The sequence below is a fragment of the Hyaena hyaena genome, unplaced genomic scaffold, assembly GCF_003009895.1.
Source record: "Hyaena hyaena isolate Hyena2069 unplaced genomic scaffold, ASM300989v1 scaffold_934, whole genome shotgun sequence".
In the NCBI taxonomy this organism is placed as follows: Eukaryota; Metazoa; Chordata; class Mammalia; order Carnivora; family Hyaenidae; genus Hyaena; species Hyaena hyaena.
The window spans coordinates 294879-320878 of NW_024081567.1; the positions used below are offsets into that span (position 1 = coordinate 294879).

At 34.5% G+C, this 26000-nt stretch overlaps 1 long non-coding RNA gene across 1 annotated transcript in view; it reads left to right on the top strand.

The window, feature by feature from the left end:
- Window positions 1–504: 504 nt before the first annotated feature.
- Window positions 505–26000, top strand: part of LOC120222989 — a 149565-nt gene continuing 124069 nt past the window's right edge. The window contains exon 1 of the long non-coding RNA XR_005526161.1: window positions 505–679. This is a non-coding gene — a long non-coding RNA (uncharacterized LOC120222989). The remainder of the gene's footprint in view (window positions 680–26000) is intronic.

A 26000-nucleotide genomic window follows, 5' to 3' on the forward strand; every position in this document is an offset into this window, starting at 1 on the left:
TTTCAATTCTATTTCATTTGCCTCTACTGAGTCAAGAAGCCTTGGTTCTATTTGGAAGCCAGCAGAGAGAAATAGTGTGAGGCTCTTGGCACTGTAGGAGAAACGTGGAAGCCTGCCTACACCAGACATCAATACTCAGAGATGTGTGAGGATAGGGCATGCTATATTTTAAAATATATAAGAAAAAGAACCAGGTAATTTGGTAAAAGGCGAAAGATTTATACGATCTGAAGAGAAACCAGAGTATAAGAACCAGGTAATTTGGGATAAAAAAATAAACCAGTAAAGAATAGTAAATGTTCTGGAAAATAAGAAGAAAACAAGGAAAAGTAACATTGTCTTTGAGGCAAAAGAACTTTTGATCCAGAAGGAGTTGTTGCATAACTTAGTTAAGTCACTTCCTTGCTACTTAAAAGTCAACAAAGGTGCTTACAAGAGAAATCACTGGTCTCAGGAGATAGAACATTGCATAAGACTACCACAGGAGACATTTCCAGAGAGAGGCAAGGACTACATGTCCACTGAATCAATTGAAAGATGAGGAAATACAAACAATGAATATGTATTATTTCAATAGATTTTGCAGTGAAGTGCAAGTGGTAATTGATCTTGATAGAGGGCATAGAATAGAATGATGCTGGATTTTTACATGAGGAAGATTGGAACATCTTACTGAGAGGTGAGAGAAGAAAAGGTGGTAATATATGAAGATGATTACTTATTTGCTTGGATTTACAAAAGCTAACCTCAAAATTCTAAGTCTGTAAATTCCCTAATTCTCACTTCTCACTATTGAGTATATGCACTTGCTATTTAGAGGAAAGTTATCCTGAAAATAATTTACTCTAAAAAATATGTGTATGTTTATGTGTCTGTGTGTATGGGGGTTTCCATTCTGAATTTTTTAATGTAATTTATAGTGACTTCATGAGGATCTTGGATTAGTGCAAATTAATGGAATAATGTTACGTTTTGTACATGCAAGACTTGTCTGTTTTAAGAAAACATTTTTTTTTTTTCAAAAAAAACAAACATTAACCATTGTATTGGAACTGTTTAAAAAGTTTCTGTTGGTGCACCTTGGTGGCTCAGTCAGGTTGAGTGTGTGAATTCGGCTCAGGACATGATCTCACAGTTAGTGAGTTTGAGGCCCACGTTTGGCTCTGCACTGACAGCTCAGAACCTGAGGCCTGCTTCACTTTCTGTGTCTTCCTCTCTCTCTGCCCCTCCCCCACTTGTGTGCACTTTCTCTATCTCTCTGTCTCTCTCTCCTTCTCTCTCAAAAATAAACATTAACAAAATTTTTAAAAAAGAATAAAAACTAAAGAGTTTCTGTTAATTTCTCTTATTTGGCTAAAGACAAATGTTTACTTTCACTTGACAGTAAAGATTCTCTGAATGAAATGTGTATATGTTTTTAAAAATTGAATCACCTTTTCATGAAAAGATCGGAAGTAATATTCAGATTTTATTTTATGGGAGAATATTTTTCACACACTGGTTAATGATTGACTCATAATAAATGGTAATCATTGCTTAAATTGATATTTCCTAACATGAGCTGACTGATAGCTATAAAAGAAAAGACAGTAAACATTGCTTTTCCATGCCACCTATTTAATTCAAAGAGTGTTTTATAATATTTTCTGTGCACATTGAAAATACGAACTTAATGCTTATATTCTTTCACAAAGAGAAATCTGTTAAACTGCTTCAATAACCACATCGTTCCTCAAGTATATATGAGCTTAAATACGATAAACTCTTCATTTGTAACTGACTTTTTATGCATGATTGATGGGTTTGAGTTTCAGTGTAATGAAATCTTACCTACATTGAAAAAAAATAATTTAGTTAAGTAGCATTATTCCCAATTCTTTCGCTTCTTATCATGTTCCAAATTATATCATTTAAAAATTAATGACTTTGTCTTCCTTGTCCAAGATTTAGAAGAATCCCCCTACTGGAAGTAAGACTATTTTCATGAGTAAAAACAATTGATAGGATGTGTTTGGGAGAAAGCAACCAAACATTATATATGTCATTTACTTATCTATTTGGTTTAGTTTCTTTTACTGTTTTAGAAACAGTTTTACAAAGAAATTCTGAATACTGTATACAATAGCAACCGATATTGCCTTAAATTGAATCTTTGTCTTCCCCTCACCTTCCAGGTGAAGCCATGTGAATGTGATAGTGGCAAAGAAAACAGACCAAACAGTGGGTTTATTTGTAGCTCTGACTCTCCTACCTGGATCCAAGGAATGAGAACTCCTGCCTTCCATTCCTGCTCCCTGATTTCCTTAACTCTACTTCAAGCAGCCATGTTATGGCCTAGACTAGGCAAGAGTGAGTTTCAGTTATTACAGTATTTCTACATTTCTTTGTCTCTTCTTCAATTTCTTTCATAAGCTTTCAATAGTTTTCAGCAGACAGATCTTTTACCTCTCTGGTTAGGTTTATTCCTAGGTATTTTATGGTTTTGGGGGCAATTAAAAATGGGATCAATTCCTTGATTTCTCTGTCTGCTGCTTCATTATTAGTGTATAGAAATGCAACAAATTTCTGTATGTTGATTTTATATGTGATTTTGCTGAATTAATGTACTAGTTCTCATAGTTTTAGTAGTTCTAATAGGAATCTTTTGGGTTTTCCATGTACAGTATCATTGTTGTCTATGAAGAGTGAAAGTTTGACTTCTTTCTTACTGATTTGGATGCCTTTTCGTTATTTTGCTTAATTGCTGAGGCTAGGACTTCCAACCCTGTATTGAACAATAGTGGTGAGAGTGGATATCTCTGTTGTGTTCCTGACCTTTGGGAGAAAGCTTTGAGTTTTGCCCCATTGAGGATAATATTAGCTATGAGTCTTTCAAAAATGGTCTTTTTGATCTTGAGGTATGTTCTTTCTATCCCTACTTTCTTGAGGATATTTATGAACAAAGGATGCTGTATTTTCTCAAATGATTTTTTTGCATATATTGAGAAGATCATGTGGTTCCCATCCTTTCGTTTTTGAATGTGATATATCATGTTGATTGATTTGTGGATATTGAATCATCCCTGAAGCCCAGGAATAAATTCCACTTGATTGTGGTGAATAATTGTTTTAATGTATTTTGGATTTGTTTTTTTCGTATCTTATTGAGAATTTTTGAATCCATGTTCATCAGGGTGATTGGTCTATAATTCTTTTTAGGGAGTCTTTGGTTTTGAAATCATGTTAATGCTGGCCTAATAGAAGGAGTTTGGAAGTTTTCCTTCCATTTCTATTTTTTTTGGAAAAGCTTCAAAGGAATGGATATTAACTCTTCCTTAAATGTTTGATAAAATTTCCCTGGGAAGCCATCCAACCCTGCACTCTTATTTGATGGGAGACTTTTTATTAGTGATTCAATTTCTTTAGTGGTTATAGGTCTGTTTTCTATTTCTTCCTGTTTCAGTTTTGGTAGCTTATCTGTTTCTAGGAATCTGTCCATTTCTTCTAGACTGTCCAATCTGTTGGCATATAATGCTCATAATATTTTGTTATTATTGTTTGCATTTCTGTGGTGTTGGTTGTGATCTCTCCTTTTTCATTCATGATTTTATTCATTTGGGTCCTTTCCCTTTTCTTTATGATAAATCTGGCTAGAGATTTATCAATCCTGTTAATTCTCTAAAAGAATCATATCCTGGTCTTATTGATCTGTTCTACTGTTTTTTGATTTCCCTATCATTGATTTCTGCTCTAGTTTTACCCTTCTGGTGCTGTTTTAGGACTTTATTTATTGTTCTTTTTCCAGATCTTTAGGCATAAGGAAGGTCTTACTTCTTTAGGAAGGCCTATATTGCCATATACTTCCCTCTTATGACCACGTTTGCTATATCCCAGATGTTTGGGACTGGATTGGAAGAAATATTGTTAAAATGTTGATACTACCCAAAGAAATCTACACATTCAATGCAATCCTTATAAAAATAACACCAGCATTCATCACAGACCTAAAACAAACAATTCTAAGATTTGTATGGAACCAGAAAAGATCTTGAACAGCCAAAGTAATGGTGAAAAAAAGAAAAAAAAAAAAAGAAAGAAAGCTGGAGGCATCACAATTCCAGACTTCAAGCTGTATTACAAAGTTGTAATCACCAAGACAGTATTATATTGGCAAAAAAACAGACTCATAGATAGATAGAACAGAATACAGAATACAGAACTGTACCCATAAATGTATGACCAACTAATATTTGACAAAACAGAAAAGAATATCACTTTTGAATCTCTTCTGAGGAAAATGTCTCTTCACAAGTGATATTGGGAAAACTGGACAGAGACATGCAGATAAATGAACCTGAGTCACTTTCTTATATCATGCACAAAAATAAACTTAAAATGGATGAAAGACCTAAATGTGAGACAGGAGACTATCAAAATCCTAGAAGAAAACACAGGCTTTTTGACCTCAGCCACAGCAACTTCTTACTAGACATGTCTCCTGAGACAGTAAAACAAAAGCAAACATGAACTATTGGGATTTCATCAAGATAAAAACCTTCTGCACAGAGAAGTAAAAACTCAATGAAGCCAAAAGGCAACCAACAAATAGGAGAAGATATTTGCAAATGATGTATCGGATGAAAGGTTAGTATCCAAATTTACAAAGAACTTATCAAACTCAACAGGCAAAAACCAAATAATCCAGGAAATCAATGGGCAGAAGACTTGAATAGACACTTTTCCAAAGAAGACATCCAGATGGCTAACAGACACAGAAAAAGATGCTCAAGATCACTCATCAAAAGGGACATACAAATCAAAACCACAATGAGATACAACCTCACACCTGTCAGAATGGCTAAAATTAATAACTCCGGAAACAACAGATGTTGGCAAGGATCAGAAAAGGGGAACCCTTCTGCACTGCTGGTAGGAATGCATACTGGTGCAGCCAGTCTGGAAAACAGGATGGAGGTTCCTCAAAAATTAAAAATACAACTACCCTATGACCCAGCAGTTGCACTACTAGGTATTTATCCAAAGGATAGGAAAAAATGCACCCTAACTAGCACCATCAACTAACACCATCAACTAGCTCCATCAACAGTAGCCAAATTACAGAAAGAACCCAAATGTCCATTGACTGATCAAGGGATAAAGAAGAGGTGGTATACACACACACACACACACACACACACACACACACACACAAAATGGACATATTACTCAACCATCAAAAAGAATGAAATCTTGCCATTTGCAACAACATGGATGGAACTGAAATGTATTATGCTAAGTGAAATAAGTCAGTTAGTGAAAGACAACTATATGATTTAATTCATATGTGGAATTGAAGAAACAAACCATATGAACACAAGGGAAGAGAAGGAAAATAAGATAAATGTAGAGAGGAATGCAAATGATAAGAGACTCTTAATTACAGACAACAAACTGAGGGTGGCTGGAGGGGTGTTGGGTGGGAGGATGGGCTAAATGGTGATGGGCATTAAGGAAGGTACTTGTTGGGATGAGCACTGGATGTTATATGTAAGTGATGAATCACTAAATTCTATTCATAAATTTATTCATTATTACACTATATCTTAACTAACTTGGGTCCAAAAAAATTACTAAATGGTACACAACTTAACACTAACTTTAATGACAGTCAGTGTTTTAATATGTTTTAATTTAAGTATGTCAATGGGTTACAGAAATTTTATACTTCCTTCTTAGAAGCTTGTAAGTCTTTAGTTTTTAAAATTTTATTCAGAGAAATGTTTTTCTTTCATGATATCATTTCCTGTCTATATTGCATACTATTCTTAAATTCCTTCTCATAAACTTTCCCAATGTACAGCTCACTCTGTTATTTTTTTTAAATTCCTATATATTTTTTATTATACAGAGATTACTATAAAACTGTAATCCTATTCCCAGGGCCACCAGAAGTGGATCAAGTCCACTGCACCTGGTAGAGTTAAAGATAAACTTCCCTTGGTCATTCACTCCTATGCCATTAGATACATTTACCACACTGGGAATAGAATATAATCCCTATCTCAATTCTGAAGATTTTTCTCCTTGTTTGTCTCTATTACCTTAATTTCTTTTTCTCCTTGCTCACCAGTTTTGAGTGACCTGTACAGCTTCTTCTGGATTTGCTACTTTATCTGGTTACTTCTAGTCCCTATGCTTGATATCTTTTCACCTACTTCTTTATCACAAATTCTTCTCAGGTCAATATTTCCCTCCTTAATCCCATATACCAAGTATATATTTCCACTGAACTGTGATGGAAATTTTTTTTAATTCAAAGGTTAAAATAGTAAAAATAGTATGGCAACTTCTAATATAAACAGTACTAAAGAAAATAAAGAGATAGGAAGGAAGAGAAAGGATATATCTTCTAGAATCTTGTGATGTGTTTAATATATGAAGCCATATGAGGATTATGTTTTATAAAATGATTAATGAATTATGTGGCTTTCTATAAATGTTATAATATTTAGTGAGGAATAAAATTATTATTAAGAAATATGGAAAATAACACTGTAGTTTGAAAATATAGGATAGGTAGAAGAGCTTTATACCATTAAATCCTAAATTAAGACAATATATTGTAAGTGAACTCAAATGACTAATAAATTCTGTTACTCTTACAGCATAGATTAATATAACACATATTAATATAAGTGTTTAATATTTTAGTGACTATCCTGCCTATGCTCAATATTCATTTGGATATGTGGCTATTTAGTTCATTTATTTTCTAAGTGTTTGTATAATTGTTCTGACATAAGTAAAATGTAATTATAATTTTGTGTAATAACAAACTTTTTTTTTAACTTTTTTAATGTTTATTATTTATCTATGAGAGAGAGAGAGAGAGACAGAGAGACAGAGACAGAGCACGAGCAGGGGAGGGGCAGAGAGACAGAGAGACACAGAAATGGAAGCAGGCTCCAGGCTCTGAGTTGTCACCACAGAGCCAGACACGGGGCCCGAACTCATGAACTTTGAGATCATGACCTGAGCTGAAGTTGGATGCTTTACTGACTGAGTCATCCAGGTGCCCCAATACCAAACATATTTAAGTGTCTCTTATGTACTCAGCATTCTGTAAGGCACTAGAAATGACAGACAGGATTCCAGTTTTCTTAGGAATTACAATTAATATCTGTTTGCTTCAGAATATTGGAGTAAGATAGTGTTCCCATCAAGGCAGCAAATGATAAATACCAATATCCTCAATTATTTGCACTAATGTACCTTGAAAAACATGAATAACAGGTAACTGCTTAAAAAACTATAGTCTACCAGTCATCTATAATATTATTATTTGGACTATTATTGCAATCCTTGAAATTTCAGGTAAAACAATGCCCTTTCCTATTCTATGATGATTTATGTAATCCTAAATTTAATCATATGACTAAGGGAGTAATTATGTTATCCCTTAATTCAACCTCTGTTACCTTTTTTTAAGATATCTTCTTTGGTTAATTTTGGGAGCTTTTTATCTTTTTTTTTTTTTAATAAAATCCTTTCTCCATCACCACTACTCTTTCTTTCTTCTAGGAAGTCTTTGACCAAGGAATTGAAACTTGTTTTCTATAGTCTCCATGTTTTCTACATACCTTTTCATCCCTTTATGCTTCCTTCTTAAAATTCTCTAATCTGATAATATACCTCACTAATTTGCTGCATTTTTTAAAGGTTTAATACTGTGTATTTAAGCATATATTCACAGAAAGACTTGTATGCAAATGCTCACAACAGATTCATTCAATTAAATGTTGGCTATTACTAATTTGCTGTTTTGATAATTATACTACTATTTCATTTAGCGACGTGATGCTTTCTTTTAAATAACTTCCCATATTATTTTATCTTGATTTAAAAAAAAAAACTTCTTATTCTTGTTTGATATTGCTAGCATCTGTTTCTATTTCTTTACATTGTGTATATTTATTTCTAATTCTAGGTCTTTCCTTTCTACTAATATTAGTTCATTTGATATATGTTCTCTATTGTGTTGATTTTCCTTTTTTACCCCCTTTTGAACAGCTGTTGAGATATCATTATTCTACAAATGTCTATTTTTTCAGTCTGGAAATTCAATTTTACCTAATATTATCATTTACTCTGTCTAGCAATAAGTCTTGTTAAAAGATTTAAAATGAAGTCTTCATCTTTATTAGTTCCAGTGATTTGAGAAAAGAAAATTGTGTGAATCTAATTCTTTTTTTGTTGCCAATCCAGGCACATATCTTCAGTCAATATTTCATAATTGAACTTTGAAATAAGTAGCATTTGGAAGAGGCAATTAACCTTTAGAATTTGTGTCTTTAATTGTAAAAGATATTTTCTCTGGGTATAGATTTGAGCTTGACTGATTTTGTGTTTGATGTTGTTTTCTTATTATTACTACCCTTAAGATTCTCTCCCATTTTCTTCTGCTTCCATAAAATCTAACAAGGCATATGCACCACTTTTTATATTTGTTTGTTTCATTGCATATAAAGATTGTATTTTCTCCCGGCTGCTTTTAAAACTTTATTACTGGTTTCAAGCAATTTTATTAGGATGTACCTTGACATTGCATTCTCTATATTTGGCTCTGGTTTCTTGAACTTCTATAATTTATAAGTGCATACTTTGTATTAAACTGGGAAATTTAATCATTATTAGGAGAATATTTCTTTCTTCAATTCCCTACTTTAAGGGCTCCAATTATACATATACTATAATCCTTCATATTGGTTCGTATAACTTTCTGTTCATATTTATTAAGTCTTGTTTAATCCTGGTACTTCATTTTAAATGCCTTTAAATTCAGTAATATTTTCTGTAGAATCTAATCTCCTGTTAATTTAATCCAATATTTTCCTGTCTTCTCTATAAGCTCCATTTACATTCTTTCCAAATTTCTTCCACTGTTTTCCTTTTCAATGTCCCCTTTCAGTAAAACTTTATATTATTTACATATTATTTACATAGATAGATAGATAGATACATAAATAATCATAATATCTTACATAAAGTTCTTACTTGCTTAATCTAATATCTTACATTTCTGGATCTGTTTATATGAATAGTTTTACTCCTCCTTATTGGTAATAATTATCTGCTTCTCTCCATGCCTAATAATTTTTAAATTGGATGCCAAAAATAGTGCATTTTATATCCTTGAGTCCTGGATTTTGAGATATATCTTTAAAACACATTAAGTTTCAGTCTGATGTGCAGTTAAATAATCCACAGATCTGTTTGGTCCTTTTGAGTTTTGTTTATAAGTCTTAGTATGGTCAATTCAGAGAAGGGTTTATTCTGGGACTAGGCAATATCTTTGTGATGTATCCAATGTCCTCCGAATTACAAGTTTTTTTCCAAACTGCCTGAGGGGAACACTCTTTGCAGCCATTTGTGAGCTCTAGGAATTATGTGACCTGGTACTTTCCAGTGGTCTTTCCCTCTTCTCAGGTAGTTACCTCTCAAGCACATGGTGATCACTCTTCAGCTAAATCCTCCTGAGTATTCTTCTGTAGATATTTAGGTCTTTCATTCCCTATATATGTTTCTCCTCACCACTATGCTGCTCCACAAATTCTAGATGCCTCAGACTCTGAATTCATACTGCAGTCTCAGCTGAGTGAGATGACCAGGCTGTTTGGCTCCATCCTGCTGTGCAGTTGCCTGGAAGCTGCTTTTAGATATTGAGCTTGGAAAAGTGTCTGGCTCTTTGCTCAAAGAACCCTTCTTTCAGGCATCAGAGCTTTCCACTGCTTGTTACTCAGTGTCTGAAAGCTAGTATATTGGTTTTCTATCTGTTTATAATGGTGGGGTAATTCATCTAGTAGTTAACCACTTATGTAAGTCTCAATGAAGATTTTTGAGAGAAATGAGTGCAGAGGCAACTGATCAATTCTGACCTGTATTCATGAGTGTCTTATGCCAGTAAAAGTTTTTCCTGATCTGAAGTCACCCTATACCCTCACCAGCAGTTGAGATCTAAGATATTTTACATATATCTAATTTCTGTGATAAAAAGATAGTAACTAAAGGTTATATCAAGCAATGAAGAACAAAAACAATTCTTTAGGGAAGGAAACTTCTTATATATAGAGGAAATTAATGTTTATCTTAAAGTAATGGAAAAGGAACGTATAGCAAATAAAAATTGCCTTTTTCCAATCTACCTTTTTCTTCCTACTGCCTTACCTTCCAGATTGTATTCATTCACCTAACGCCATTTCAAGTAAGTCTTCCTAAATATCCTCAGAGAGTTTTATTATCTCTTTATGACACCCATGCCCACTCTTTTTCAACACTTTCTTGAGGATTGATTTTGGAGAGGGAGATGGCAGCTTTCCTTAGTTCACCATTTGGCAGGAAATTAATGTGTTTTTGTTTTTTGTTTAGTTTTTTTGTTGTTGCTTTCTTTTTTGTAATTTCTGTTACTGTCTTTTCTAAAATCTGCCTGCTTATGTTTCCCCCAAATTCATATGTTGAACTCCTAATCCCAAAGTGCGCTGGTATTAGTAGGCGAGGGTCTTTGGGGAGTGATTAAGTCAAAAGGATAAAGCCCTCATGAATGGGATTTGTAATTTTATTGAAAAGGCCTCGGAGAGTTCCCTCACCCCTTTAGCCATGTAGGGACATAGTGAGAAGTCTGCAACCAGGAACAGATTCCCCACTAGAACCTATGATGCTGACATCCTAATCTTGGAATTCCATTCTCCAGGACAGGGAGCAAAAAAAATGTTTGCTTAAAAGCCACCCAACTTGTAATATTTTGTGTGGTAATTTGAATAGACAAAGACAGTGCTCAACATTCTATTTTAACTCCATCCATCATCCATCATTGTAGATTTCTTTCAGCCTGCAACTGCAGTTTAACTTTATTTTCACAGTGGTTTGCAACCAAGAGGAAGTGGTGGTTAAGCTTTCCATAACAAGCGCTTTTATGAAGAGCATGACTTTCCCAAAAAATTCATGGTGAAGTCTGAGGGAGATGCACTATGGATGTATCAGCAAATGAATATTAAGAAGATAATTTAACTTGGGGCACCTGGGTGACTCAGCCAGTTGGGTGTCTAACTTCAGCTCAGGTCATGGTCTCGTGGTTGGTGAGTCCAATACCCACATTGGGCTTGCTGCTGTGAGCCTGTGAGCATAGAGCCTGCTTCAGATCTTCTGCCCCTCCCCTGCTTGTGATCTCTCAAAAATAAGTATTAAAAAATCATAGAAGATAATTTACCTCTAGGCATGAGTAGTCTTGTAAGGCATTTTTGAGGGAGAATGACTGATTAGGTTCACATTTTAGACAGATGTCTCTGGATCATATGAAAAACGATTTGAGGGGAGCAGAATTAAAGAAAAGAGATTAGTTAAGTCAATGAGTGGTTGCATGAAGTTAAAGCAAAGAGATAGAGAAGAATGAATTTAATTTCTGGAAAATGGTTGATAAATTCATCAGGACTTGTCAATGATCAAATGTGAAAAATAAGGTGGAGGGGAAAACACGGGGCATCAGGGTGGCTCAGTCGGTTGAGTGCCGGACTTCGGCTCAGGTCATGATCTCACGATTTGTGGGGTTGAGCCCTGCGTTGGGCTCTGTGCTGATAGCACAGAGCCTGGAGCCTGTCTCGGATCCTGTGTCTCCCTCTTTCTCTGACCCTCCCCCACTCATGCTGTCTCTCTCTCTCAAAAATAAGTAAAACATTTTAAAAATTTTTTAAAGGAGGGAAAACAGAAATAACTTTATTTTTTGTTTTTAATTTGGATATTAGGATGCATAAGGGAGATAGCATTTGAAATAGAGTATACAGTACTTTTTATTTGTTGAGTTTAAACATCTGTGGAATGTGCAGGTGCAATCTGAGCCTTATGGTTGCAGTTGGAAATTCAGATAATTTTTAATTCAGTTATGACTCCCAAAGGATGTATATTCATGATCTTTCTATCATATCAGGTTATTATTACCTAATTTTACTTTCTTAAATTAAGTATCCAATTTTTAAATGTTAAAGTAGATAAAAGAAGATTAAATGTTGTAATTCTGTATTAAATACAGCCAAATAAGAATGTTTTATATTTCTGTAATGAAACACTATTGCTTATGGTCCAAGATGAAACTAATTTAAATTTAATTAACTTTCATAGTAAGCATGAGAGCAGGAAGATATTACTTTTCAGAAGGCTACTGTTGAAAATTATTTTTATTTATGTAAAGAAAAGTTCTGTTTTTCTGAACATAAATTGATAGCCATTTTGAAAACCTTGTAACACAGGTCACCAAACAACATTACTCAGCCAAGAGTTCCAATCTTCTCATCTACGAATCCTTTTAATGTGGCCCTTAAGATGAAAAAAAAAATATAAATTTGTTAGGCTTTGATTCTGCTCCCTGACATATAAAATGGCCCCAAAAGCCAATAGGAAAAAATTCAAAACCTAGATAATCACATGTAGAAAACTGGGAGACAGTATACCATGAAAACAATGGTGTTTACTCCATAATACATTAATATGGTTTCAAAGGTGAACTGTGTTATTGAAAGATAGGTAAACCACAGCTCTTTTTTTTTCTTTCTGCATGAGAAAATATGATGGCAAATAACATACCTGAAAAGGGATAGTGCTCTATTAAAAACATTTTCAAGATTCCTGTCTCTTTAACTTTAGTCATGACATGGCATACCCTTCAGAATAGACCCTATTATGACTTTTCTGACATTGTGACATTATACTTGCTTCCAGCTGTGTTGAATATTCCAAAAGAATATTTTTGGAGATAAGATACAATTAGTGGCGCCAGAAACTCTCCCTATATGTAGGCAGCACAGATTATAGCTGAAGAAAGGTGAGCCAATCATAGGTTAGCTGTATCATTATCTAGGCCTCAGGGATAGCTACAAAACTGAGAATCTCGTTGACAATTTAGTTACAGAGGACTCTGTGATGCTGTAACAATCCAGTTTAAATTGGCCAGGATAACATACATGAGAAGTCTTTTTAGCTAAATGTTTAAGCTCCTTTAATCACAGAATATGAGGAATAATTCTGGCATGTTTAGAATCTCAGAAAAAAATCTGGAAGAAATACCGCATTTTGCAATGTATTCTGAGGGCAAAAGCTACATGACCAGATTAATGAAAGCAGACAAGCAATGCTCCTATATATTTAGAGTCAAAAAAGTTTTTCTTCCTTATCCCTGCCACTAGAGTAGCCTGCCAATGAAAGAATAATTTTTTTTAAAAAAACTCTTTTAATCTTACATATAAAATTATCTAAAAATACAGTGAATACATTTAAACTGTTTATCATCTACTACTATTCCTTTGAACTCCTTTAAACTCTGCAAAAAATCATCTAGACATTAATTAAAGAAAAATTTAAATAATTTTGGAATATCAAGGTATATTAAGAATAGAGATATTAGAACAGGACACAAAAACTTTACTTTTATTTTACGTCTTATTTTGTTAGGATAGGAAATGCAGCAGGCAGAAAACACTAATGGAGAAAAATGGAATTATTGCTAGAAGGCTTGGTTTTAAGGACCAGCCCCACAATTTAACAACTGCTTGTATTCAACAACATAATTTCCCATAACTTGATTTTTATCATAGTATTGCTATGAAAATCAGGGAAGATTATGAAAGTTCTTTTCAATAACAATGAAATATAGAAATTTAATTACAATTAGCAAGCATTTTTCCAAGTGGCAAAGGAACATTAAATTTCCATTATCCCTTAGTTCCTAGGTTTCCTATTCATACCTAAATTTCCATTCCACCTTATAATGTTTTTGTTTTGCCTTTTTAAAAATATTCAAATATCATGGGTTTTACTGGTTAAAAAAAACTAATATTAATTTGTAAAACATTACTGCTTATTAAAAAACTTGGGAGAATTTTGTTACTGTCATATTTGGAAGCATTTTATTTCCTATTTATTCCCTTCCTTCCATGATATAAACCTTTCATTAGTTGGCTAGGTATTACTTTTATGAAATTCTATTAACACTGCTGGCATAATTTCTAAGCAAGAGATACTTATAAGGAGTTATCTTTGTGCTATTCTTCTGCAGTGCTTTCTCCCACCGAATAATGCAATAGTTTAATGCAGTGCAATAATGGCAAATTGCAAGTGTTTTTATTCTAGTGCTTGTGAAAAGTAAATGCAACTTATATCAAAAATATTCCCTGGAGATTATCTTGGAAAACTTTTGTATTTTTCTATTTTGTTCTTATATGCTTATAGGAAATGGCAGTAATAATGACAATAATAGCAGCCAATACTTATTGAACATATACTATGTGACCACACTCTTCTAAAGATTTTGTACACATTATTTCATGAATACAAAAGATTACATTATAGAGAACCAAAAGCTGAGGTTTAGAAAATTTTAATTACAAGAGTTATAATCACTTAAGAGATAGGATTTTATCTAAGGTCAGTTCTGATTCCAAAATACTTGTACTTGTAATGACAGAGTGGTACACGTAGGAGACACATATCTTTAATGGAATTGAAATATGATTGGTGGAGCTCATGAACACATAGACCAAACTACAAGGGCACTAATGCTTTTTCTATCAAATTGAGAAAGGGCAGGAATTTTTTAAAAAAATGTGTTATATCAAATTTACCTAGAGTGTGATATTTCAATATCTTTCAGAATATTCTATTGTAGTATTGTTTCTCCCATCTTTCTCTCTCTCTTTTTTAATGTTTATTTTTGAAAGAGAAAGAGAGACAAAGTGCAAGCTGGGGAGAGGCAGAGAGAGAGACACAGAAATCTGAAGCAGGCTCCAGGTTCTGAGCTGTCAGCACAGAACCCGACATGGAGTTCGAACTCACCAACTGTGAGATCATGACTTGGGCCAAAGTCGGACACTTAACCCTACTGAGCCATCCAGGCACCCCTCTCCCATCTTTTTCTATCTTTAGAATTTAGTATGGTCCTTGCCATGGTGAGTAGTCAATTAACTATTGTCAAAATTAGAACTTGATATGTTGGTTGCTCTCATTTGTACTGTATGAAAAATACAAAATGTGATGAAGTGAATAGAAGGACAACACTACATTGAATGCCTACTAAATTGCAAGCATATGTTACACATCATTACCTTTGGTCTGCACCACAAGCAGTGAGGTGGTTATTTTGAACCTCCTGTTATATGATGAGTCATTTGCTTGAACGAGCACATTTGGCTATTGAAGGAATCAGGATCTGGATCCAGATCTGTTTAATACAAATCTAATCGTTGTCCAACTGGTCTACACAAACTTATAGGAGTTAAAGTGTTTCTTTGCCTCACTGGCATGTTTTCATCTCTATGCTGTAGTTGATGGAAGGTTCACAATCCTTTATTCTCTGTCAGGTGACTGACACTTTGAGGATAGATGGGAGGGCAGTATCCTTGATGCACATACAGTGGTCTCTCCCTACAGTGTACATATTTCTTACTTTTGCTAACATGGAAGACTTTCATTTGTAGATATAGCCAAGTCAGCTTTTCAACTTGAAGGTCAGAAAATCAGACTTGTCCTTTAGAAATGGGTCTGCCTGCCTCTCTCAGCTTTGCTTTGCTGATAAGGCATGATTAACTTTCACAGAATCACCTACTATGATTTTTTTTTTACCCAGTTCAGTGAAAATAAGTCAAACAATAAGGGGCTTTGGTTATATTTTCTGAAAGGATTTCCACAATTATTCTACTCGTGCCTGGTAATAACTCCCCCTCCCCATTTTTCTTCTTTTGGCTCAGGAGTCATATTTCAGTGCAATATTCAGAATGTCTAATTAGAAAAGCAAACTGCTTTCATAGATGTGAAAAATCTATGGCATATTTTCTCTTGGGATGTAAAATTTAAATTACCATGCTGAGGTATGTGATTTTTGCTCTTTTATAATAAGCAGGTTATGTGCTAAAAAGAAGAGAGCAAAAATCCCTGAAGATTGACCTTGGTTTGGAAAGTTTTTTTTTAATATACAAAGAATCATGCTATACCATGTAATTTTATGGAAATTTGATACCAGGCTTTATTTGATTTATACACTAAGTTATGATAACTCTAGGCTTTCTAGTCTGATTTATGCTGGAGGAACTGTGGGGAAAAAAGGGCATTATTTTGTGGTCATGCTCAGTAATTGCTACATGCTGTAAATATTGTGCTATGGTAAATCGAAATAATTACAAAGTTATCTATACAATATGACATGCTTTTTATTCTCCTGGGATGGTGTGCCAGACCAGAAATTCTAAAATTTCACTGAAGCTGATAATATCCCTCCAATTAATTGTGAAATATGTTACCACCAGACAAGAGAGAACACCAAAACTGCAGTGAAGGAACTATGTCCTAGATTTGTGAAGCATATGATGGATGAGAAAAGACTCACCTTGCCTGACCCAGGAAAGTGCGATAGCTATTAGGATATATGTGAACCTGTCATTCTTTATCTTATATTAACTAATATGTAATATATGTATCTCTGGAGAAACTTCACACAAGAACAGTAAAATTATGAGACACTATCAAATCTAGCAGAGCAAAGGTTGTAAAAAATGATTGTTCTAAAGATTTTTTCTTTTGTCTTTTTATCTTTTTTTACTTATATTTCTTTACATGTGTTTGCCATTACTTACACTTGTACTTGATTATTTAATGGATGAACACATTGATTTTCCAAGTGTTTATTGATATTTCATAGGTCAGAATATGATACACAAATGCCTATTCATAATGCCAATGTATGGTGCAAACATATACATATATATGTGTATATATATTCATATATATAATTCATATGCATTCATATATATTTATATATAAATAATGCCAATGTATGGTGCAAACATATACATATATATGTGTATACAATATATAGATATATTAGACAGAAAGAGCATGAATGGGGGAGAGAGGCAAAAAGGGAGAAAGAGAGAAAGAGAGAGAGGGAGAGAGAGATTCCTAAGCCAGTTCCATGCTCTGCATGGAGACTGATGCAGGACTTGATGCCATGACACTGGGATCATGGACTGTGCTGAAATCAAAAGTTGGACACTCAACCAACTGAGTCATCTGGGCACCCCAATGTCTATATTTTAAAGAAATATTTTCCTGAAATCAAGCTAAATCCAATAGTAAAATAAAATATAGCATATATATTTTATATCATTCCATATCGGTCCACATCATTCCTCTCCTCCAATGCCCGTTTATGGGCGTGAGATTTATAATCATTACCACGGTTTATAATGTCTGTCTCCAATTATACCTTCCTCCTCTCTTCTCCGTTTCTATGGCTCATCCAATCATGTTCTTTCTAATGGATGAACTTGCCAGTATATTTCTTTCCATAATATCTCTGGTCTTGCTGTTCTCTCTGCTTGGAAATCTCCACTCCAAAATTTTATATTTTGTATCCTTCTTATCATTCAGTTGTCAGTTCATCTATTACTTGCTAAGATATACCCAACTTAGGTTTTCCTCCTATCATCCCATGACATAATTTTTAAAAAAGAATTACTATTATGTATTATATATACTACTTATCACTATCTTAAATCCTCACCTTTGTTTTAGTCGTGGATACACAATTAGATTTGAGTACACAACACAAAGCATTAAATACTTATATCAGTCGATTTATGTCAGTAATCATTAATGGATACTAAACTGGGTAGGTAAAATTTTGATGAGACACAGGAGAGTTATGGAGATTCAATCTGTCCCCTCACAAATTAATTATTGATCTCAAAGAGATAAATGTTACATCACCAGTAGTAGAATCGACTGAATTATGATCCACCTGATATGATGCACTGAGAAGGATCAAATACCATTTTGATGTTGCTTACGCCAGAAATGTGTAACCTAAATCTAATAATGAATAAACTCCAGATATACCCAAATTGAGGGACATTCCACAAAATTGAGTTCTGTAAAATTTTGAAATACAAAGAAGACTGAAGAACTGTTCCAGATTAAAGTAGATGTAATTAAAGATAGCTGTTTTCTAAGGAAAATGTAGATACTGAATATTAATCAGTTTTGCCTTTGGTTGGCTACCCTGTAGTCCAGGACTAGTACTCCAGTATGAGAAGGAGAAACATGAAGAATTGCCGCCAGTTAATGGATCTGACAATTATTTACTGGGTGCATTTGCTTATCTCATTGACTTCAATTTAACATCATCAAAATGTAATTAAGGTCCAAATAGAATGTATGTTGAAAATTGTGGGAGACCACATGTTTTTGTGCATGAGGAGCTAACTCTTCCCTCATGTAACTTAGAATATACTTCTTTTATTTAGCTGTCTCATCAATTATTACAATCTTGTAATTTTAATAAATTGTATGCTGTTTATCTCTTTGGGAAACATTAAAGACTAATTAGTTTCAAATTCTTTGGTGGGTGATATTTTCAATCTAGAATTTCATTCTAAAGAAGACGGCAGTATATTGGGAATGACAAGTAAGAATATTATTAATCATTAAATAGAAAGCCCTTTGAAGTCGATGTCACTGCCAGCATCTTCTGCAAATATTTTCAGGTCCTATAGGCCTGTTCCATTTTTTTCTTATCATTTCTGATACTAACTGACAAATCTCTTATTGGATTTTTAAGATTAATGGATCAATCATTATGTGACTTCTGTACATAAAGAACATATACATTGCTCTCACATTTTGTCTCCTTTCAAACCCAGGTAGGTAGTTCAGAGTGAGAGACCAAACTACAACTTGATCGAATGCTTACTATATACAAGATTTCAAAAACCTGAGCTGAGGGACTTTTCTGAAAGCAGAAGCTTGATTCTCTAGGACTAGTGATCAGAAAGCAAAAGAAAGGGAAAGGAACGAGATCAGAAATGGAACACGGTGAAAAAAGATGCTGAAGTACCTTCGTTGAACACTTTTTGCAGCTAGACCTAGAAAAAGTGACTCAAGCTCACTGAGGCCAACCATCAAGCAGAAATTGAGAAGCGGTCTGGGAAAAGTCTGAGAAAGGGTGTTGGGTGGTATAAGAGGTAGCAAAGCAAACGGAGGCTATTCTACCGCAGCAGTAAAAGGACAGGTCACTTTTGGTCTCAGAGCTACTAAAGAATCCTTAGGATGAAGAGGTGCTGACTCCAGATTAGTTAGCATCTGTAATGAGGACAATTAATCAGACACTAATAGGCATTACATTGACATGGATCAGTTCCCACAAATGTAGAGCAACGACCAACTTCATAAATCAGAATGGAAAATATCTACATGAGCTGCCAAAGAGATTTAAAAAAAAGTCATGTTTCTCTATAACTTATTATTGTGACAAAAATGTATGCTAATATTTTTTATTATAACATATTTAAATTTACTTTTTATTTAAAATTTGTTGTGTTTCAATGAACAGGCTGTTAACTCCCACAGGGCAAAGAGGGAGGCTTCTGACTCGTTTAGAATCTTTCAGAGTGTTTTAAATTTGTTATATAGCCTTTGACCTCACCTTCTTGTTCCACCCTTACCTCCTTTAACCTGTTCTCCACATGGCACAACAGAATCATTCTTTTAACACATGAGTGTCTCATTCCATTCCCTCTGATTTCTGATTTCAGGTATAATGATCTACACTTCCTATTTTGACCTGGAGGGAGGGCAACCATATAATTTATCATTCAGACCCAGGGCACTTTTGAGAGAGAACAAAGAAGCCATTGAAAATTGTGAAGGCATAACATAATTAATGGATGTCTTAGGGAAATTGAATGTGTGTCCTTTCCAACCTCATCTGCTGACAACATCTGTCCCTCTGGTGCCACTTACCTAGTAACTGCCATGTTGTAGGCATGCTATTGATACACAGCTGTTGAATGTACGAGTGAATAACTAAATATATTGTAAGTCTGTGCTGAATGATCTGGATTCCGATTTTCCAAGAACACTGCTTAAGGTATTTTAAGTTCTTCTTCAGAGAAGAATTTATAAATATAAATTTATTTTTATATTTTCCCTCAAGACCTATATCAATCTATGTGCATATTAGTTTCTTTTTTCTAAGTTATTTATTTATTTATTTATTTATTGTTTTCCCCCAAGTTTTTATTTAAATTCTAGTTAGGTAACATCAGTGCAATATTGGTTTCCAGAGTAGAATTTAGTGACTCAACAATTACATACAATGCCCAATGCTCATCCCAAGTGTCTTCCTAGTTTCCAAGGCTGCCAAGTGCCATAAACTGAGTGGCTTGTACAACAGAAATGTAAGATAATAATCTTGCATTTCAGAAGGATGGAAGTCAGAGATCAAAGTGTCAGCAGAATCGCTTGCTTTGGAAAACTCCGAGGAGGTCTCCGTCCCATGCCTCTCCCTACCTTCTGGCGATTTGCTGGTCTTCTTTGGCACTCCATGTCTTGAAACTGCATTACCCCAATTTCTGCTTTCCTCCTCATATGGCCTTATGCCTGCATAATTATATGCCTCTGTGTCTGTATTTCCCCTTTTTATAAGAGCACAGTCATATTGTAAAGAAACAGACAGAAAAACATGGTTATATTGGTTTAAGGATTACTCTAATGACTTTAACCCATAACTTGATGAACTGCCAAGACCCTATTTTCATGCAGCTCATACTCGCAGGTCTCAGGATTAGGACTTCAACATCTTTTGTGGGGACGCAATTCAACCCATAACAATATGCATACAATTAGAAGATTTTTTAATTTTAAAAGTAGTTAATCTTCATAAGAAGGACACTTGGAGTCAGGGAAAGATTTATTATATGCTATTTTGCACCTGAATCTTTCATTCGTAAGCCACAGATAGCAAAAGAAGACTATATGTATTCGAACACATACATGTTTATATGTGTATGTGTGCTTTGAGTGTATGTATTTTGACTTAGGGGATCCAAGTAGTAAAATTAGCTTCAAGTAGAGGTCAATTCGGAAACTGTCAATCTATAAGAGGTGACATAGAGGTGAAACAGCTCCTTCCTTATTTAAGGTTGACTGAAAGGGGTACCAGGAAGTCTCAGTCAGTTAAACGTCCTACTTTGGCTCAGGCCATGATCTCATAGTTCATGAGTTCAAGACCTGCATCAGACTCTCTGCTGTCAGTACAGAGCTCACTTTGGATCCTCTGTCTCCCCTCTCTCTGCCACTCTTGTGTGTATACTCTTCCAAAAATAAACTTAAAGAAAATAAGGCCAAGTGAGAATATACTGTAGTTCTAAGCCTATTGAGGCAGCTATAGCTTACCTCTTTATTAGGAGATTTTCTATATGTTCCTTTCAGCAACACAATTTGTCTATTTGAGTACATGTGTACACTTTAGTTTCATTAATATACTTCAAGAATTATCTTTAATTATGGCAAAAGGATTACTACCAAATTCTGAAATTAGACATTAATAGGTTCTGAAGGGGAAACTGGGAAAATAAGGTAATACAAACATACCTTTGGCTGCATATTTCCTTATAAGATGGTCAAAGAAATACATTGTTTTTGTATTTGTCTTCTGCATGTATTTTCATGTGATTGTGCCAAGGGTCAGGGAGTAGAAGCGGACTTTGATGGTGCACTGTGGATTACTGGGTGTGAGAAAGTACGGAAGGACATAAGTAAAATAATAAGAAAAGGCAAATAAAATATAGGGTAGGGAGTGCTTAAACCAAACCTCACTGGACTCATTCCACTTAGAACTGTTTCAATGAAGTGTATGTTCTAGGCTGTGTTATATATGCCCCATGGAGTCAGATCATGCATGCCAGCTCTGATTTGAAAGATTTTTAAAGGGGAAGCAAATTATTTGAGGCTAAGGAGACTTTTTTTTCTCTCTCTATTTCTCTCCCTCTGTCTCTCCCTCTCTCCTTTTGTCCCCCAGCTGCCTCACTCCCATTACAACTGGTCAGTACCTTACAAAGAGTAGTGGTAGTAATTGCTTTTAAAATTACATTAATTAATCAGTGTGAGTTTTAAGTTTATTTATTTATATTGGGAGAGAGAGAAAGAGAGATAGAGAGAGAGCTACAGAGAGAGAGAATCCAAAGCAGGCTCTGTGCTGTCAGTGCAGAGCCAGATACATACATGGACTTGATCTCAGGATCTTAGGAAACTTGACATCATGACCTGAGCTGAGATCAAGAGTTGGGAGCTCAACTGACTGAGGTACCCAGGCACCCAAATGTGATCTTTCTTAAATAGGAATTTAAATCTCAGAAACCCCTTAAAATTAAATTTTTATGTCACAATATTTAGTTGTTTGCTTAAAAATTACTTACTAACAACTTAATTAAATGTCAAACACACATGTATGTGCACGCACACACACACACACGCACACACACACACATGCATGCACGCCCGACTCCCAAGCATTAGTGTGCTGGAAGCAACTTGTACTGCTATTAGAGACAGAGAGATTTGCCCAATTTTCAGATATTTGTGGAACAGTTGTTAAACGCAGCTATTATAAAATTTACATGAAATAAGTTATACTTGAAGCAGTGATGATAAATCCTCAAAACTTGTCACTTTATAATTGTTTCCCACATATTGCTCACAAAGACAGCAGATTCCTTAGTGAACATCACAGGTAGGAACTTCAAGAGCTCTGATCAAACATCTAAGTTCTTACCTGTGATGTTCACTAAGGAAGTTCCCAGACGCACCACAGGAGGCACCTTGATGCTGTATGCTGGCAGTGGCTGAGGATGGGATGACTTGGGGGCAGTGTGGAAGGCATGATGTGTTTGTTTTTCTTTATTGTTTGTTTTCTATCTACAAAAACATTAGAAGAATGCACAGAGAGTTCTCATATACCCAGGCACCCAGGTTTCCCTATTAGTACCATTTTACATTAATATCTTACATTCGTTATAATTAACAACATTGATACAGTATTATTAACCAAACTTCATAGTGCATTTACATCTCTTTAATTTTTACCTACTGTGCTTGTTCTATTTCAGGATCCCACCCAGGATGCCACATTATGTTTAGTATTCATGTCTCCTTAAGGCTCTCTTTCTTACGGCATTTCCTCAGACTTTATTCTTCGTGATCTTGACAGTCTGTGGAGTACTGGTCAGTTATTTCATATAGGATGTTCCCCTACTGGAATTTTTCAAGGGCGTTTGTTAAGATATGGCTGCGGTTATGAGTTGGGAGAATGCCAGAGTAAATTATCAGTTTCAACACATCATATCAAGGGTACACAGTATCAACATAACTTATGATTTGATCGCCTCAGTGTCAATTTTGCCACGGTAGTTACTCCTTTTCATCCCTTTGTATAGCGCTATTCCTTGAAAGGAAGGTGCTTTGTATGGCACACATCTAAGAATGCTCCTCCTTCTGTAACAGAGATTTCCTATATTAATTTTTGGAATTTTTCTGGGTGGCAGAATTGTCTTTTATGCATATTTATTTATTTATCTTATTATGTATTTGTATCAATATGAACTCATTGATATTTATTTATTTTACCCTTTAGATTACAATCTAACCTTGCTTCTTTTATATTGTTACTCAAATTGTTGTAGGTTTGGCCACTGGGAGCTCTTTCAGATGGCTTCTGTGTGCCTTTGACATATCCTCATCAAAGTGTATGTGTGTGTGTGTGTGTGTGTGTGTGTGTGTGTGTGTGCACGCGCATGCTCACTGAGCTCTCCTTAGTTTCTGACACCACATGATACTCTAGGCTTATCTTGTGTGTTGTTTGCCCCAACACTAGAATGAGCCATTTTTCCAAGAAGACCAGTTGTTTTTATTGGAGAATGGTATTAGAAACCAATAAATTTATGTTAGATGTGCTTGGCTATTAAGCCACTGTTTCTTTTCAGATCTCTCAATAGACAGAGAAAAATATAACTGTATTTATACCAACCTGAGTGTACACACCTATGTCTCTAATTAATCACCTGTGTCTATTTTAAGCTAAAAATGAGTTCATACTAATGTTTCCAACTCTAACCAATTATCACATGGATCAGTTTAGCCTCATTCACTTGCTGAAGTGACTTGTTTTATAGTTTAGATTCAAACAAATTTTGATTCTTATTTATCAATGAGGCTTAAAGTACCTAACCATGTTGAAGAAGGGTTCAGTTGCTGGATATGACTGAAGTGGTTAAGGTAAAAGGCAGACAGCCTCAGTATCACAAATATTATTATTTTTTCTTTAAAAGTGCATTAAAAGAGGCTAAAAGTTACTTGGCAGGTCACATTAGGTGCCTAAACTAATATGCTAATAACCTCAGAAATGTGAAGCAGACAGTTTAGGCCTGAACATGATAGAACACCTGACTTAGAATCCCAGAATCTTAAATTTAAGAGAATGCAGACTGGAACACCATCTCCACTCCTCAAATAAACATTTTTTTTCAGTTACACCATTTGGGAAACTGATATCATACCACACAGAAGACTTGTAAATAATAGATACTAACGTATAAATTATCATGTGTGTATAAGTACATATAAAATATGTGTATGTGTGTGTGTATGTACAGGCATTTATGTGTGTGTCATTTCAGAGAATGTGCCTTATTTCAATAATTCTTAACAAATCTTTTATCATTATTATAAATATTATAACTACTAATTATTAAGCCACCCCAGTTATAATAATATAGGAATACACTGTTTTATCTATTACAGTATTTTGATTAGCAGAATAAAAAAGGTCAAGTAAAGCCCCTAGAGAACCCTAGATTAGAGAGGATTATTTCTGCCCATATGTGCTACATAGTTAATGAGCAGGATTTACTATGGGGACGTAAAATATTTGGACTTGAAATTAAGAATTTAATTGCATTAACACTTTAGTTCCTCTGGGCTATGGAGATTATTCTAATATGTAAAATATCAGCTACATCTGCAGAAGGCGCTTTCCCCGTGTATGGATCAGGGTATTATGGGACCATGGACTTGGCATGTCTAAACAAGAGCAAACAAGGAAAAATTAGCAGTCTTGTTTGTTTTCATCTAAGCATTCACTGAAATAAGAAAATTGTGTATAAAAAGACACTACGTAATAAAATGCTAAGTGACAGTAAGCAGGTTTTATTTGTAAAGGCAAGAGAAACTATTACTTTTTCACAAAATAATGCATATCATTAAATATAAAAGTGGTTGTCCTGATTATGAAATAAATAATATATTAAGTTAAGCATTTTTTACTGAATTATGTCTAATTATTTGGATTTCTGAAAAACAAGCTAAAATGGAAAATTATGCTACTCTCATTGGATCTGATCTTCCCTATTATCACATAAAAATTGCATGCAGAGTGTAGATTATATTACTAGATTATTGAATCACGGCCTCTTTTAAATTTTCAAACTTACTTCATAGACACACACATACAATCCACATTTAGGAGAGCAATATATTATGATATTGATTCCTTTCAGCCTAGAGAAAATAGTAGGGAGAAAAATGTGAAATGGTGCACAGAACCAAGAATTGGCAAATCGAAATATTTTGTCATTGTTTATGAATCCAAAAATGAATAGGTGGCTCTATAACAGGTCTCCATTTTTGATATACATAGGGCTGTATGTACAAAAATAGAGAAGCTGCCTACCCCCAATGTATCATCACCTCAGATTCACTGCGCTTGCATAGCATCATACTTCCTGTGGAGCACCATAAAATCTCCTTAAGAAAAAAATGCTAGGAGCTTGTGAATGGCTCAGTTGGTTGGGTGTCCGACTTCAGCTCAGGTCATGATTTCACAGTTGGTGGGTCCAAGTCCAGTGTTTGGCTCTGTGATGACAGCTCAGAGCCCACAGCCTGTTTCAGATTCTGTGTCTCCCTCTCTCTCTGCTCCTCCCCTGTTAGGCCTCTTTCCCTTTCTTTCTCTCTCTCATTATAAAAAAATAAAGAAAAAATAAACATACAAAACATAAAAACTTATAAAAAAAAAGAAAAAAGAAAAATTTCTAAGGAATGCCTCAGAACTTTTTCCATATTAAACATTTCACATATGGTGGGGTGGGCAGGGAGGT